This window comes from Nerophis ophidion, linkage group LG06 (assembly GCF_033978795.1).
Source record: "Nerophis ophidion isolate RoL-2023_Sa linkage group LG06, RoL_Noph_v1.0, whole genome shotgun sequence".
Classification (NCBI taxonomy): domain Eukaryota; kingdom Metazoa; phylum Chordata; class Actinopteri; order Syngnathiformes; family Syngnathidae; genus Nerophis; species Nerophis ophidion.
In genome coordinates this window covers 66,471,715-66,490,934 of record NC_084616.1, presented here as the reverse complement: position 1 = coordinate 66,490,934, position 19,220 = coordinate 66,471,715, and positions in this window count along the sequence as shown.

The following is a 19,220-nucleotide window of genomic DNA, read 5'->3' as shown; positions in this document are numbered from 1 at the left end:
AAAAAAAAAATTCAAGTTTTTGTAATTTGCATGAAAACGCCTGCTGTATGTGATTGATGCTTTACTTCTGTCATGATCGGTTGCCCGGATCATGTTTTGTTTAGTTTTTGACTCCCTCAGTTCTGTTTTTATCCCCCCTGGATTTGTGTTTTAGTTTGTCATGGATGCTGATTAATTTCACCTGCCTCTGATTAGTGTTCGGCACGCTCACCTGCTCCTGGGCACTAATCAGAGAGCTACTTATTCCTGTTTTTCGCCACACACTGCCTTGTTTGCTTTATGCAACAGTTACGTTTGAGGATTCCTTGCTTCTTTGCTCGGGTTTTCAATGACAAACTTTTCCGTTAGCTTTGCCATAACTTCCCGTGCAATCTGCACGCCTTTTAGTTTACTTATTATTCTGTATGATTTATGAGGAATAAATAATTTCATTACCTGCACCTTGCCTCCGGACTTCCTGCTGCATCTTGGGAGAATGATCCGCACGGACAACTTCTTCCCTCTATTTTCCATTTTAAAAACGTTCTTAAAAAAGGAGGCAAAAATTGTTATATTACACAACTAATGTTTATATTTTAAAAGGTTGTATTGTAAGGTCTCTGTCAGGCTTGGACAAAGGAATGAACTCAGATGCAGAGTAGAGATACTAAGTAGGGCTTTTATTTTGACGGCTCTTTCACCTCCTGAGTCAGAGTAATACAATATCCACAAAAACAAAAACTGTCGGCGACGAAGCTTCCAAAAAAAAAATGGAATAATCAAAAATCATTCATAAAAGGAAAATCCAAAAACAAAGACTAACTATAATTTGCGCCTTATCTGCTATCAAACTTATCAACATAAAACACTCCAACAGGAGGAAGAAAACAATGACTATGAAAATCTCTACACTTAATCTTAATCTAATAATGGTTAACAAAAAAATCACTCCAAAAATTTCAGGAAAGAAAGAATTTTAGGGAAAAAAAATAACTCACCACTTCGGTTGAAAAAGCTAAATAACAAAATTCACTCTACGCGGGAGGAGAAAAGTCAAACTCAAAATAGCAGTGTGGGAATTCAGGATCCAGGAAAATAAGCATGGGACAAGGCAAGGCATGGACATTGACATGGAAGCGAGACAGGTATGAAAGCTGGAGACAATCTGGCATAGAACTATCAGAGGCGTGGGCTTATATGACACATGAGGGTAACGGGAAACAGGTGGAAACAATCAGGGGTCAGGGATGACGTCAGACTGATGAGACAAGAGGAAGGGCAAGTGATCTGAAACAAGAGGAGTTACTTTTCAAAATAAAACATGCCATTCACAAGACGAAAGAAACCAAGACAAGACATCCCTCACCGCGGTGTGACAGTTTGAAAATAATTATTTTATATCATCCATTCTCCTTATGGACAAAGTCATAAATACTGTATATGTGCAAACGTTGGTTAGTTTCGCTTTGCAGTCTTCCAACAACCACTTAGGCCGATGTGAGTCACCCACTTTGATGGACATTGTCCACTGAATAAATATTTTATTTATTTTGCCTTTGATTTTTTTAGTAATATGTTATTTATATTGTATTTTTTTATTTAAAGTTTTTCAAATGTATTGATTTTGATGGTTTTTTTAATCATTAATGTTATATCTGTATTGAATTAAAATCCAGTATATGTGTATTAGGGGTGTGGGAAAAAATCGATTTGAATACGAATCGCGATTTTGACGTTGAGCAATTCAGAATCGATTCTCTTTTTTTTTTTTTTTTTATCAATCCAACAAACCACTACACAGCAATACCATAACAATGCAATCCAATTCCAAAACCAAACCTGACCCAGCAACACTCAGAACTGCAATAAACAGAGCAATTGAGAGGAGACACAAACACGACACAGAACAAACCAAAAGTAGTGAAACAAAAATGAGTATTATCAACAACAGTATCAATTTTAGTTATAATTTCAGCATAGCAGTGATTAAAAATCCCTCATTGATATTTTCATTAGACATTTATAAAAATAAAAAAAAAGAACAATAGTGTCACAGTGGCTTACACTTGCATCGCATCTCATAAGCTTGACAACACACTGTGTCCAATGTTTTCACAAAGATAAGATAAGTCATATTTTTGGTTCGTTTAATAGTTAAAACAAATTTACATTATTGAAACCAGTTGATAAAACATTGTCCTTTACAATTATAAAACCTTTTTTAAAACAATCTACTACTCTGCAAGCATGTCAGCAGACTGGGGTGGATCCTGCTGAAATCCTACATATTGAATGAATACAGGATCGTTTTGAATCAGAAAAAAATCGTTTTTGAATCGCGTTGAATAAAAAAAAATCGATATATCATCGAATCGCGAACCCAAGAATCGATATTGAATCGAATCGTGGTACACCCAAATATTCGCAGCTCTAATGTGTATATGTATTAAATGTGTATACTGTATGTCCACACCTTATAAAATTTATGTTTTTACTGTAAAATGTACATATTATTTTCTTTCACCTTGTACCTACATGTCTACCATTTTGTCTCTGTTGATTTTGTTCTCCAATCTTGTTCTGCTGTCATCTTTCTTGTGTGCAGTGCTCCCGGGCATTCCATCCAGGTGAGAGGAGGCTGACAGAGTGACAAAATGACAAAGTGATAAATCTTCCTCATTCCAGAGTACTATGGCCGTGTTACCTTTGGAACATTGGCTGACCATGCTAGCATGTCAACGGTCGTTAAAATGTATTATATATTTTAATATTTGTTTCGGTAACTGGTTAAAAACCTGCTCCTGCTTTTATACCACGAAGAAGATTATTTGCTTGTCACCATCTATACTGTTTGAGGCTTCCTTGCTGTGGGAGGCATCAGCTGGATGGCTCTTATAAGACCTGCTAAATCATAACCAAAGCCATAAATCAGGAATATGTGTGTGACAATATATTTGCAACACATACAGAAAAGTCATCTTTACTACTTAGTTCTGTCTTGCCAGGTGCTAATACGCTAACTGTTGACATATAACATTGTATGCGCTCTCTTTTGTTTGAAATAACAGGCTATGTACTATATGTATATATCCATCCATTTTCTACCGCTCATCCCTTTAGGGGTCTCGCACATTATAATGCAAAATAACAATCGACCTTTCTTAGCACACAGCACTTAGTGCTATCTTGCTTGGTGAGGACATGCTAACTCTCCCCTTTTAAACGAAAACATAAACACAGGTGTCAAACTGAAGGCCCGGTGGCCAGATGTCAAACAAGGACTTGGACTTGGAATTTGGGACGAGCCAGGCGTGAACGTGAGTACATTTTTAATTATTACTACACAAACAAACTACAACAAGGTAAACAAAAGGCGCGCACAATGGCGGAGAAAAAATACTTGGCCACAAAATAACAAATGACTAGCACAAAGGATGCTAACTACAAACATGAACAAAAACACTTGCACGGTAGCATGAAAAAAAACAAACTTGCACTGAGGCATAAATACACAGCTTACCGTGCGTGGACAAAAACGAACAGCATAGCAAGGCATGAAGCAGATGAATATGGGATGTGTAGGTATGTCGGTAGGTAAAGTTGCCAGACTGACTATCAGGCAACTGTGGCTTAAATACTAGCAGTGATAATTAACCAGCAGGTGTGCGAACTGAGGACCGGGGCGTGACTTGGAGACAATGTGGAAACTAATGAGTTACTATGGAAACAAAAACAAACCGGGAAGTGCAAAACAGGAAACAAGTGTCCAAAAAAAACAAACATAACATGACCAAAACAAAACATGATTTCCTGGGCGCTACACCAGATGTGGCCCGCCATATCATTTTATTTGGCCCTCAAAAGCCTGGAAATAATGGGTATCAATAAAGTACTTGAACTTTTCTTACTAAATGTATTATTTCTTTGGATTTTGGGAGAAAAAAAATGTACTCCATGTTATTGGAAAATTTTGTAGACTGACCATACGTCCTCTATTCCCCGAACATGTCCTCTTTTGCAAGACTGTCCGGGGTGTCCGGGCAGGGTTTTTTTGAATGCCTCAAATGTCCAGCGTTTTGTGTCAAGGTTGTGTGTATTTTCAATGTACGTACAAGGTTAAAATGGGTTAAAAACAAAACAAATTGTGAAAGTGTGCGCACGCAGCAACATTCGTGAGAGAGGGGCAGAGACAGAGAGAGCGAGAGAGTGAGGAAGTGGATTGCATGTTAATCAAGGTATACTTGGTCAACAGCCATACAGGTCACACTGAGGGTGGGCGTATAAACAACTTTAACATTGTTGCAAATATGCACCGCACTGTGAACCCACACCAAACAAGAATGACAAACACATTTCGGAAGAACATCCGCACCGTAACACAAAATTAACACAATAAAACAGATACCCAGAACCCCTTGCAACACTGACTCTTCCGGGATGCTACAATAACACATGGAAAAATCTACAGTTTTTGATTTGCGGTAAAAAAAATAAAATTAAAAAGGCGGCTCAGGTGCCAAAATGGTACTGTAAAATTGCCTTTTGTTATTTACAGTATAAAAACAAATGTAAATTCTGGCAACTGAGCCGCATTTTTTAACCATAAAACAGCAGTACTGTTTTTCCATTTGCAGTAATATACACTATATTTTGAGGTAAAATTATTGCAATTACCATGTTTTTTACATTTTAGTTGTTTTTTTCTAAATCGACTAATAAAGCTCTTGAGAAAATTGTGTAATGATAGTATTTACTGTTAGATGCGGCCCTCTGGGGCCAAACATAACTGCGATGTGGCCCTCAGTAAAAACGACTTTGACACCTCAAATGTCTCAACATTTTGGAGACTTTGTCCCATCAGGTAAGCTGATTCCATGCTAACGTTTATAATTGTAGTCATTTTTCTTTATTGAAATATTATATACACATAATGTGATATCGCTATACACCTCAGGTGCATAATGCTATCTTGTTAGGCGCTTGCATGCCAACTGTTGGCATTTTGGAATTTTAGCCACAGTCGTCGTTTGAAATGGTAGTTAGAGCCATTTCGGACATTACACATATGTTTTATGTATACATATCATGTTTTGTTTAAAGTCAATTTAACTGTACAGTAATAGCTTAAATGACTGTATATTTTTTATTTTCTATATTATTGGTGTGTAGTTTAAAAATGTTGTCTGTTGCTTCCTATCAATGCAGGTGTCCTCCATTATTTGCTCTGTTTCGGTATTCGTAAAGTGCCAGTAACGGTCGTAAATGTGACGATGTTTTGTTTTGAAAGGTCGAATAGGGCATGGAGCAACAGCTTTTTTGACCGTGTTAAACGTATATAAATTCCAGGCTATATTATACACCCCGCTAGCACCAAACCCCGCTCCCCCCTCCGTGCGTCGGTTGAGGTGGGCGGGGTTGGGGGCGCGGGGGTGTATAATATAGCCTGGAAGAGTCATGGATGCATGGCATTCTGGGTAATTGTTATGTTGCGTTTATGTTGTGTTACTGTGAGGATGTTCTCCCGAAATGTGTTTGCCATTCTTGTTTGGTGTGGGTTCACAGTGTGGGGCATATTAGTAAGAGTGTTAAAGTTGTTTATATCACAACCTTCAGTCTAACCTGTATGGCGTTGACTATATGCCTTGCAACCTCGTACGTGTAACGATAGAAGCAGCGAGATGCATGCATCCGGTCATTGTAGAGGAAGTTAAAAATAAAGCCATCATTTTGTAACGGCTGGCTACGGGTTGTTAGCCAATGGCTTTGGCTGGGGGGCGGGACTTCCGTGGAAGTTAGGGAAGTGACGCTATTGACAGGTCACAGGAAGTGTTGGTTCGGGTTTTGCCGGGAAAAGGAAATAGACTTCTTGGTAAACACTAAGGTGAGTGTAAAGTCAACATTTTGAATTCCAGTAAATGAGTTATTTTAGTATTTGTGAGTCCATGGAAACTTCACTTTTATCTCCCGCTGGATACACATCGTTCAAGGATGGAGACAGGCTAGCTGTTAGCTCCAAGCTAACCAGCACCCGAGCAGAACCCTCCACCTAAAAAACATACTTTGCAGGTCAAAAAACGGGGCAGTTGTTTGCCTTTTGAAGTGTTAATGTGCGAGGAGTGTTCAAAAGGAGTCTTTTGAAGAAGTGGCTGACAAGTTAGCGTCGCTGACAGTGACGTCATCACCGTCATTGTTTACTGAAGCAGAGATGGTGACTCTGTGTTGTGATAAACGCCATTGATTTATCAGATTTATTGTTTTATTATCTATAGCAGGGGTGTCAAAAGTGTGCCAAAGAGGCCATTTGTGGCCCGCAGCTAATGTTTTAGAGGCCCACGGCATATTCTAAAAATACTATTAAAATAAACTAAAACATAACAAAAGTGAAATAAAAAAGCTTAAAGGTGAAATGTAGAAAAAGTTGCAATGTTGACTAATAAGACAAAGCTGGGGTTTTTTTTCTTTTTTTTCATTGCTCAAAACATAATATTGAATCAAAATCAATGTTGTTATGAATTATTGACCTATCCAAGGTTCCCATTGCTTCACATCAAATATTCCACTAAGAAAAATATTTTTGGTGGAAAATGTTGCATATTTTGTGTGTTTGCCATTAAAAACATAGTTTTCTTTGACAAAAAAGGGCAGAAAACAAACAAACAAACAAACAAAACAACATGAAAAAAACTAAAACATTTTGAAATGAGGGATAGTTGATGTAGACTCCAGAGATTTAAGCATTAAATATAAAACGTATGTATGCCCTGGCCCACCATTATCATCATTTCATGACCGAAGCAAAACACTTTTTACACTTTTATACTGAAATAAATACAACTAGGGACGGCGTGGCGCAGTGAGAGAGTGGCCGTGCGCAACCCGAGGGTCCCTGGTTCAATTCCCACCTAGTACCAACCTCGTCACGTCCGTTGTGTCCTGAGCAAGACACTTCACCTTTGCTCCTGATGGGTGCTGGTTAGCGCCTTGCATGGCAGCTCCCTCCATCAGTGTATGAATGTGTGTGTGAATGGGTAAATGTGGAAGTAGTGTCAAAGCGCTTTGAGTACCTTGAAGGTAGAAAAGCGCTATACAAGTACAACCCATTTATCATAACTAAAACTTATTACAGAAAAACATAGAAAAAACTACCAGCAGCGGTTGTCATGACTGCTAATCTGGTTTTATGTTTGACCATGTTTTGTTTTGTTTTTGCTTCATGTTTTGCATCTCCTGGTTTTGTTTCCATGCCAACCCATTGATTTTCACCTTGCCATCCTAGTCACGCCCCGTCCCTCAGCTCTCACACCTGTTTCTCATTACCACTGCTACTATTTAAGGATTTTACTTTCTGTCCATCAGTCTGGGATTTTTGCATGTGCTTGCCTTCATGCCTTCACGATAACCTGCTACGCACCCTGCTATCCATGCCCCTTGTTTCGGTCACAGTATGTGTTTTTGTTTTAGTTGTTCATAGTTCTGCCGCAGTGCAAGTTTAAGTTTATAGTTTATCGTGTTTCATGCCATCGAGCAGGTGTTTTGTTTTCCTGTTTGTATTTTTGTAGCCAAGTTTTGTACCTCTTTGTGAGCGCCCTTAGTTCCTTTATTTTTGTATTTAGTGGTCAAATAAACAACCATGTACTTACACTCTCGTCTGGCTCGTCCCATATCCTCTCTGCATCGAAGAAGCAAAAATAATCCATGTCCAGGTGTGACAGCGGTAAAGTTTAGATCCATGAAGGAAAGAAAAAAGTGAATGAATGTTTATAACTGAATACATTTACATATAAATACACATTTGTTTTCCTTTTTTATAATTTTTTTTAATGTATTAAGTAACGTTTATGACAACCTTTTCCCAAAACACGATATAGAATGTGAGCTACAACAGGATAATGTATACGTTTATCATTTGTTTTCAAAACGCTTACAAGAAAGTGGGACCCCAAAAATTTACTGAGACCCCATTTTTATGACTTGATGGGGTCCCTGGGACCCCATTTTAAAAATTCCTAGCGCCAACACAGCAGGCAACAGAGGAGAAAAATGCATTATTTAAATAAATATATTATTTATAAAGCAACTTCGAGTATCATTGGCAAATTTTCACCTACTCCCGGCCTTGGCACGCATATATGTGTCCTCTTTTTGGGATTTCGGAATATGGTCAGCCTACTTTTAGCTCTCCCTGCGCACTTCTGGTAGTACGGTAGCCAAACCATTCATGCAATTGCCTCACGGAAGAATAGCGGAGGAAACACTAATGTTGAAAAACTAAATAACTTTTGTACATGGCAGGAGGTTGAATAACTAGAACAACTATACCTTAACACTTTCAGTAATTTGAGCTATTTTGTAAGGTGCTATCATGCTAACCATTAGCAAGTTAGCATTTTTACCATTTTACTAATGTTAAATAGCATGGTACATTTCTAGTCGACTTTATACCTTTTTGTTTTTGCCTTGTTTTTGTGCCCTTATGTGCATTATCCTTTCCATTATTATCCTTTCAATCGTTTTTTAACTGAGCTACTTGTCATGATCCGTGGGTCCGAATCATGTTTTGGTTAGTTATGTTCTGTTAGTTTTGGACTCCCTTAGTTCCACTCCTTGGTTTATTTTGGTCACCCATCCAGCCATCCATTTTCTACCGCTTATTCCCTTTTGGGGTCGCGGGGGGCGCTGGCGCCTATCTCAGCTACTATCGGGCGGGAGGCGGGGTACACCCTGGACAAGTCGCCACCTTATCGCAGGGCCAACACAGATTGACAGACAACATTCACACTCACATTTATACACTAGGGCCAATTTAGTGTTGCCAATCAACCTATCCAATTTTGGTCACCACGGGGATTAATTGGGGCGGCATAGCTCGGTTGGTAGATTGGCCGTGCCAGCAACTTGAGGGTTGCAGGTTCGATTCCCGCTTGTGCCATCCTAGTCACTGCTGTTGTGTCCTTGGGCAAGACACTTTACCCACCTGCTCCCAGTGCCACCCACACTGGTTTAAATGTAACTTAGATATTGGGTGTCACTATGTAAAGCGCTTTGAGTCACTTGAGAAAAGCGCTATATAAATATAATTCACTTCACTTCACAATTGGGTTCACCTGCCTCTGGTTAGTGGTCCCACGCTCAGCTGCTGTCAAAGCACTAATCAGAGAGCTATTTTATTCACCTTGCTCGCCACGTTTAGTCTGGCGTCATTGTTTGCTGCATGCAACACGTAGGTTAATTTCTTGTTTCCGTGTCCATTGATTGATTGATAGTTCCCACAGTTCTAGGTTTTATGCGCTAATTTTTCGCCTTAGCTTTCGTGTGTGATAAGCACGCTTTCCTTTGTTGTTTGCCCGTTATTTTGTAGTTGGATGATTTTTGATAAATAAATCATCTCCTACCTCACGCTGTCGTCCGGAGTTGTCCGTTCTGCGTTGTCCCCGCGTAAAGATGCGACCCCCCCGTGACACTACTGTGTGGAACAATTTCCCTTATGGATCCTTAAAGGCCTACTGAAATCCACTACTACCGACCACGCAGTCTGATAGTTTATATATCAATGATGAAATATTAACATTGCAACACATGCCAATACGGCCTTTTTAGTTTACTAAATTTAAATTTTAAATTTCCCGCCAGGTATCCTGTTGAAAAAGTCGCGAAATGATGACGCTCATGTTAACGCGTGCTTGTGACGTTATTGATTGGAGCGGACATTTTAGCCCAGCACCACTCACGGCTAAAAGTCGTCTGCTTTAATCGCATAATTACACAGTATTTTGGACATCAGTGTTGCTGAATCTTTTGCAATTTGTTCAGTTAATAATGGAGACTATAAAGAAGAATGCTGTTGGTGGAAAGCGGTGGATTGCAGCTGCCTTTAGCAACCAAAATACAGCCGGTGTTTCTTTGTTTGTTGTGAAGCTTTAACAAAGGGCGGTCAAGCAAGTTTTTGGATGGTAAAATTGTGATATTAAGTCGGCTCTTACCGGAGACTTGAGCGGAATTTGCGTCCTCCTGGAGCAGCTGTCAAAAAGGCAGCTGTGACTTTCTTGGCTCCTCTATATGGCTTTCATCAGAGACACTGGCGGTCACCGCAGCCCTCTGACTTTCAGGTATGACTTTATAATCTCACTAAAACACTAGTAACACAATAAGCAGATAAGGGATTTTGCAGAATTATCCTAGTAAATGTGTCTAATAACATCTGAATCGCTCTCACTGCCGTCGCTTTTTTTTTTCTAGTGCTTCACTCTAACTTTCCTCATCCACGAATCTTTCATCCTCGCTCAAATTAATGGGGGAATTGTCGCTTTCTCGGTCCGAATCGCTCTTGCTGCTGGTGGCTATGATTATAAACAATGTGAGGATGTGAGGAGCTTTGCTACTTCCGGTACAGGCAAGGCTTTTTTATTAGCGACCAAAAGTTGCGAACTTTATCGGCGATGTTCTCTACTAAATCCTTTCAGCAAAAATATGGCAATATCGCGAAATGATCAAGTATGACACCTGCTTGCCCCATTTAAATAAGAAAATCTCATTTCAGTAGGCCTTTAAAGTTTGTCAAAGTCTAAGTTTAAGTCTAAAAAATGTTAATACTGTAAGAACTGCCTTAGTACTTTGAGTACTCAGTGTAATCCTGTTAGGAGCTTGCATCCAAACTATTATAATTTTATTATTCTATTATTTTGTTGTTATTAATTTTTTTCTAAAAAAAAAAGACGAAAAACTAAATGGTACCTCATGCCTATGTTTAGTACTTCCACATTTCTCAACTAAGCATCAGTACATGTTGATTGTTCTGCATAGTTCCACATAATTCGACATGATATTCACTAAGGGTATGGGAAAAAATCGATTAGAATACGGATCGAATCGTTTACGTTGTGCGATTCAGAATCGATTCTCATTTTTTTTAAATCGCTTTATTTATTATTTTTTTTTTTAATCAATCCAACAAACCACTACACAGCAATACCATAACAATGCAATCCAATTCCAAAACCAAACCTGACCTAGCAACACTCAGAACTGCAATAAACAGAGCAATTGAGAGGAGACACAAACACGACACAGAACAAACCAAAAGTAATGAAACAAAAATGAATATTATCAACAACAGTATCAATATTAATTATAATTTCAGCATAGCAGTTATTAAAAATCCCTCACTGACATTATCATAAGACATTTATAAAATTAATAAAAAAGAACAGTAGTGTCACAGTGGCTTTCACTTGCATTGCATCTCATAAGCTTGACAACACACTGTGTCCAATGTTTTCACAAAGATAAAATAAGTCATATTTTTGGTTCGTTTAACACTTAAAACAAATTTACATTATTGCAATCAGTTGATAAAACATTGTCCTTTACAATTGTAAAAGCTTTTTTTTTTTTTAAATCTACTACTCTGCTAGCATGTCAGCAGACTGGGGTGGATCCTGCTGAAATCCTATGTATTGAATGAATACAGAATTGTTTTGAGTCGGAAAAATATCGTTTTTGAATCAAGAATCGAATCGACTCGAAAAAAATCGATATATTATCGAATCGTAACCCCAAGAATCGATATTGAATCGAATCGTGGGACACCCAAAGATTCACAGACCTAGTATTCACTTACTGTACGTAGAGTGTAGTGCACTGTAGTTGTTTGGGAAGGTGCATACTTACACACATGCAGTCTGACCAGCTTTGTCAAGACCTTGGCCAGGGGCTTCACACACTGAGGAAGGTCTGGGCATCACGGCATAACACATGACCAAGCACGGACCATCTCTGCTTTTTCAAGCAATTACAGTGTGTGTGTGTGTGTGTGTGTGTGTGTGTGTGTGTGTGTGTGTGTGTGTGTGTGTGTGTGTGTGTGTGTGTACGCATGGGCTCAGCTGTCAGGAGGCCTCTGTCTCCTGGTGCTGACGTGTCTCTGATACACCCTGCTGTAAGGCCATGTCCCACCAACACGCACACACAGCCCAGGGCAACCTGTTCGTCCGTCATGTCATACACACTCAATTGTTTCTCACATGCTGTATGTGCGACGATTGAGTCTTTGTGGCATCGTACTGTACTGTGTGTCCATCACGCTGCAGGCCACCCCCACTAGATTCTAATTGGAACCACCTCGTTAGGCCCACTGATGGTCCAAACTCCCTGGCAGAATCTTTTGCTGACAGGAAAAGAAATGAAAGGCAGGTGTGATGGTGGACTTGGATGTCCAAGAAGGGACATACTGTATAGTGGTCTACACCTTCACAAGCAAAGTGTGTCCAGCAAAAAAAACAATGTGAGATGCATCGACGCTAGGGCTGGGCAATATATCGAATATTAGGGCTGCAAATCTTTGGGTGTCCCACGATTTGATTCAATATCGAGTCTTGGGGTCGCGGTTCGATTATAAGTCGTTTTTTTCGATTCAACGTGATTCTCAATTCAAAAACGATATTTTTCCGATTCAAAACGATTCAATACATAGGATTTCAGCAGGATCTACACCAGTCTCCTTCTTCTACATGTACAGATACTTGTGGAAATCACACATGAATACCTTAAGAGAAAGTGATTGCAGCTATTTGGGATAAAACATTTCTCAGACGGCAAGAGAACTTTCCAATGTCCGGCCGGGTCAGCTGTGATTCTACAAACCCCGTTTCCATATGAGTTGGAATATTGTGTTAGATGTAAATATAAACAGAATACAATGATTTGCAAATCCTTTTCAACCCATATTCAGTTGAATATGCTACAAAGAAAACATATTTGATGTTCAAACTGATAAACATTTTTTTTTTTTTTTTGCAAATTATCATTGACTTTAGTATTTGATGCCAGCAACACATGACAAAGAAGTTGGGAAATGTGGCAATAAATAATGATAAAGTTGAGAAATACTCATCAAACACTTATTTGGAACATCTCTCAGGTGTGCAGGCTAATTGGGAACAGGTGGGTGCCATGATTGGGTATAAAAACAGCTTCCATGAAATGTTAAGTTATTCACAAACAAGGATGAGGCGAGGGTCACCACACTGTAAGCAAATTGTCAAATCGTTTTTGAACAACATTTCTCAACGAGCTATTGCAAGGAATTTAGGGAGTTTACCATCTACGGTTCGTAAAATCATCAAAAAGTTCAGAGAATCTGGAGAAATCACTGCACGTAAGCGATGATATTACGGACCTTTGATCCCTCAGGCGGTACTGCATCAAAAACCGACATCAGTGTGTAAAGGATATCACCACATGGGCTCAGGAACACTCCATAAAGCCACTGTCAGTAACTACATTTGGTTGCTACATCTGTAAGTTTATCAACACCAAGGAACGCCGCTGGCTTCGCCGGGCCCGAGCACACCTAAGATGGACTGATGCAAAGTGGAAAGGTTTTCTGTGGTCTGACGAGTCCACGTTTCAAATTATATTTGGAAACTGTTGACGTGGTGTCCTCTGGAACAAAGAGGAAAATAACCATTCGGATTGTTATAGGCGCAAAGTTCAAAAGCCAGCATCTGTGATGGTATGGGGGTGTATTAGTGTCCAAGGCATTGGTAACTTACACATCTGTGAAGGCGCATTATGAAGCGTAAAATATGACAGCGGATACCCCGGACTGTTGAACGACTAAAGCTCTACATTAAACAAGAACGAGAAAGAATTCCACTTCAAAGCTTCAGTTCCCAAAACGTTTATTGAGTGTTTTTTAAAAGAAAAAGGGATGTAACACAGTGGTGAACATGCCCTTTCCCAACTACTTTGGCACGTGTTGCAGCCAAAAAATTCTAAGTTAATTATTATTTGCAAAAAAAAATGAAGTTTATGATTTTAAACATCAAATACTTTGTCTTTGTAGTGCATTCAACTGAATATGGTTTGAAAAGTATTTGCAAATCATTGTATTCTGTCCATATTTACATCTAACACAATTTCCCAACTCATATGGAAACGGGGTTTGTACTTAGCGAAAAACTTTGTCCATTTGACGAAGGGGAGACAAGGAGAATGCGAGGTTCCGTGATAAAAAAGGTAGCGTGTGCTTTGTATTATCTGGCAGTCCAGGAAAACAGCAAATGCATTTGGACTGGTCAAGCAGACTGTATCAGTTATTGTCCGCCATGTATGTCGCGGACTCAACATCTGGGTCCAGACTATATAAAGTCACCAAAAAGGAATGGAGAAGGTGAAGGCAAAATAGTTCAGACTGTCCTGACCAGATATCTAGATCCCTAGATTAATGTTGAATGTTTTTTTTATCACATTGTTTACGTGTCTAATACATATTTGATTAATTTATGATGTCTTAGGTGTGATTCACTACATTGGGGTCCCACAGCACATTGGATTCCAGTTAATTAAAATACCAAAACACTGGATATTGTTCAGATAAGTTACATTTAAGAACTTGCACACAAAGCAACACTGGAGGTGACTATGACGTGAGCATTTTCCACACATACGTACTAGATCGCGTTGCGCCAGTGATCGGAGGGGGCAGGGGTCTTAAACGGTGGCATTGTTGTGTGTCGACATGAATAAAGTTAGGTGTGATTTACCCTGGATAACCTTATCCGGCTTAATGTAAACAGGGCCTAAGCGATCCCTTTGTGTGATCAGAAACGCTATAAATGTGTCCAAACTCTAACAGTCTTGCTGCTGCTATGGGTTGCTGGAAAACCACTGAGCTAGCATTTTCTTGAAATAGTTAGCCTCCAACTTGTGGCAATTTCCCTCTGAGGATTTTTTCAGCAAAGGGGGATTTGTTTCCCAGCAAGTCTTTAATTGTGATGAGACCGGAAAAGATGCCACAGCGGATCTTTTTGGAGGGAAGGTGAAGGCACGATCTGGACAAAAGGCAATGATGGATTGCCTCACGCTGCTCGATTGTGCAAACGCGAGCAGTGACTATGTGAAGCCACCGCTTATTTACAACTCGGAAACCCCAAGAGTGTTCAACAATGCCACACTTTTTTCCAGACACAAGGTAAAATTATTTGTTTTGGTTTTTGAGCGCACCAACGAGACTTGTGTGTATTGACATTTAACTTTGCTATAATGTTGTTGTGTTTATTCGGTAAAAAATAAGTTGTTGGGCTATTAACACCTTGTTATGTTGATTGGATCTATATATACATGATTAAAATCCCCTGACGAGCAGGGAAACCTGCAAAACAAGCTTGTGGGGATGATATAGCCTCTTGTGTTTTTTCCTGGCCCAACATATATATATATATATATATATATATATATATATATATATATATATATATATATATATATATATATATATATATATATATATATATATATATATATATATATATATCCATCCATCCATCCATTTTCTACCGCTTATTCCCTTTCGGGGTCGCGGGGGGCGCTGGCGCCTATCTCAGCTACAATCGGGCGGAAGGCAGGGTACACCCTGGACAAGTCGCCACCTCATCACAGGGCCAACACAGATAGACAGACAACATTCACACTCACATTCACACACTAGGGCCAATTTTAGTGTTGCCAATCAACCTATCCCCAGGTGCATGTCTTTGGAAGTGGGAGGAAGCCGGAGTACCCGGAGGGAACCCACGCATTCACGGGGAGAACATGCAAACTCCACACAGAAAGATCCCGAGCCTGGATTTGAACCCAGGACTGCAGGAACTTCATATTGTGAGGCAGACGCACTAACCCCTCTCCCACCGTGAAGCTATATATATATATATATATATATATATATATTTATATATATATATATATATATATATATATATATATATACATATATATATATATATATATATATATATATATATATATACATATATATATATATATATATATATATATATATATATATATATATATATATATATATATATATATATATATATATATATTAGGGGTGTGGGGGAAAAATCGATTAGAATACGAATCGAATCGTTTATGCTGTGCGATTCAGAATCGATTCTCATTTTTAAAAAATCAATTTTTATTTTTTTTAAATCAATCCAACAAACCACTACACAGCAATACCGTAACAATGCAATCCTAATCCAAAACCGAACCTGACCCAGCAACACTCAGAACTGCAATAAACAGAGCAATTGAGAGGAGACACAAATACGACACAGAACAAACCAAAAGTAGTGAAACAAAAATGAATATTATCAACAACAGTATCAATATTAGTTATAATTACAGCAAAGCAGTGATTAAAAATCCCTCATCGACATTATCATTATATATATATAAAAATAATAAAAAAGAACAATAGTGTCAGAGTGGCTTACAATTGCATCGCATCTCATAAGCTTGACAACACACTGTGTCCAATGTTTTCACAAAGATAAAATAAGTCATATTTTTGGTTTGTTTAATAGTTAAAAGAAATTTACATTATTGCAATCAGATGATAAAACATTGTCCTTTACAATTATAAAAGCTTTTAAAAAAAAAATCTATTACTCCGCTAGCATGTCAACAGACTGGGGTAGATCTTGCTTAAATCCTATGTAATGAATGAATACAGAATCGTTTTAAATCAGAAAAATATCGTTTTTGAATGGAGAATCGCGTTGGATCGAAAAAATCGATATATTATCGAATCGTGACCCCAAGAATCGATATTGAATCGAATCATGGGAAACTTAAAGATTTGCAGCCCTATTGCTGGGTATTGTGACCAAATATCAATCAATCAATCAATGTTTACTTATATAGCCCTAAATCACTAGTGTCTCAAAGGGCTGCACAAACCACCACGACATCCTCGGTAGGCCCACATAAGGGCAAGGAAAACTCACACCCAGTGGGACATTGGTGACAATAATGACCCAGTGGGACGTCGGTGACAATGATGACTATGAGAACCTTAGAGAGGAGGAAAGCAATGGATGTCGAGCGGATCCAACATGATACTGTGAAAGTTCAATCCACAATGGATACAACACAGTCGCGAGAGTCCAGTCCAAAGAGGATCCAAGACACAGCAGCGAGAGTCCCGTTCACAGCGGAGCCAGCAGGAAACCATCCCAAGCGTAGGCGGACCAGCTATAGCTAATTTTTTGTTTAAGGTTTTGGAATGGCCTTCCCAAAGTCCGGACTTAAACGTCTAGACAATGCTGAAGAAACAAGTCAATGTCAGAAATCCAACAAATGTAGCTGAACTGCACCAATTTTGTCAAGAGGAGTGGTCAAAAATTCAACCAGAAGCTTGTGGATGGCTACCAAAAGCGCCTTATTGCAGTGAAACTTGCCAAGGGACATGTAACCAAATATTAACATTGCCATATTTTGACCCAGCAGATTTGGACACATTTTCAGTAGACTCATAATAAATTCATAAACAAACTTCATTAATTTTTTTTGTGGTCAACAAGTATGTGGTCCAATCACTTTATCACAAAAAAAATGAGAATTGTAGAAATTATTGTAAACTCAAAACAGCCATTACATTATGTTCTTTACAAGTGTATATACACTTTTGATCGCGACTGTATGTGACACACAAACATAGCTGCTTTTTATTTACCGTATTTCCTTGAATTACTGCCGGGTCAAACTCGCTTCGCAAAATAAATAGCGCATGCTTAGTATTACCGCCTGGTCAAACTCGTAACATCATGAGTGACACTTCCCCTGTCATCCTTTTCAAAATGGAGGAGGCTGATTTCAATACCGGTAATTTGAAATCGAATAAAGGGAAGAAAATTAAGAGCTACAGTATTCAGTAGGATTTAAGGTCCAAGCTTACATCACACTCAAATTTTTACTGCATTCCTTTGGTAAGTGCCGGAGTGAGAAGCGGTTTTCAAGGCCTACTGAAACCCACTACTACCCACCACGCAGTCTGATGGTTTATATATCAATGATGAAATATTAACATTGCAACACATGCCAATACAGCCTTTTGAGTTTACTAAATTGCAATTTTAAATTATGATGATGAGTACGCTTGACGTCACGGGCTGTTATGAATATGAGCTCTGCGCACACACAGCTAAAAGTCGTCTGCTTTAACGGCATAATTAAACAGTATTTTGGACATCTGTGTTGCTGAATATTTTGCAATTTGTTCAAATAATATTGTAGAAGTTAAAGTAGAAAGATGGAGTTGGGAGGCTTTAGCCTTTAGCCACACAAACACACGGTGATTCCTTCTTTAAAATTCACAGAGGTGAAACTTTACTATGGATCACAGCGAACATGGATCCCAACCGAATGTCAACCAGCAGGTTTTGGTGAGAAAATTGTGGTAAAAAGTCGCTTCTTACCGGATATCAGCTGAGCTTGTGCCGCCCATACAGCTGTCGTCGACTTCCCTGAGACACTGCGCGTCAACACCCGGCCGTGGACGTACACTTCCGACTATCAGGTACTTTTAAACTCACTAAAACACTAGCAACACAATAGCAAGATAAGGGATTTCCCAGAATTATCCTAGTAAATGTGTCTAAAAACATCAAAATCCGTCCCAATGCAATCGCGTTTTGTTTTTTTTAACTTGTTGTTGTTTTTTTTTTGTTTTTTTTCTAGTCCGTCGCTATCAATATCCTCGAACACGAATCTTTCATCCTCGCTCAAATTAATGGGGAAATTGTCGTTTTCTCGGTCCGAATAGCTGTTTTTGTTGGAGGCTGCCATTAAAATCAATGTGAATATGTGAGGAGCCATCAAACATGTGACGTCATCCTCTGCGACTTCCGGTAGAGGCAGGGCTTTTCTCTTAGCACCGAAAGTTGCAAACTTTATCGTGGATGTTCTCTACTAAATCCTTTCAGCAAAAATATGGCAATATCGCGAAATGATCAAGTATGACATATAGAATGGACCTGCTATCCCCGTTTGAATAAGAAAATCTCATTTCAGTAGGCCTTTAATTTAATTAGCGCCCCGGCGGCAATTCAAGGAAATACGGTAATTATGCTCTTAATTTATCTAGAATAAATTAAGAGCATAATTCATAAAATACTGCGATGAGGTGGCGACTTGTCCAGGGTTTACAGGGTGCAGCTGAAATAGTCTCCAGCGACCCCGAACGGTACACGCGGTAGAAAATAGATGGACGGATGGATGGAATTCATAAAATAAATTAAGGGTATCCATTCAGACCTAGATATGTTTATTCCATTTATTTTTTTTTAACATCACAGATTTGCACTCTGAGGGAAGGAGAGAGAGCTCCGTTAGAGCGAAAGAGAGAGAGAGCGCGGTAGAGAGACGGAGAGAGAGAGAGAAACAATAGCTTTGCTCCAATA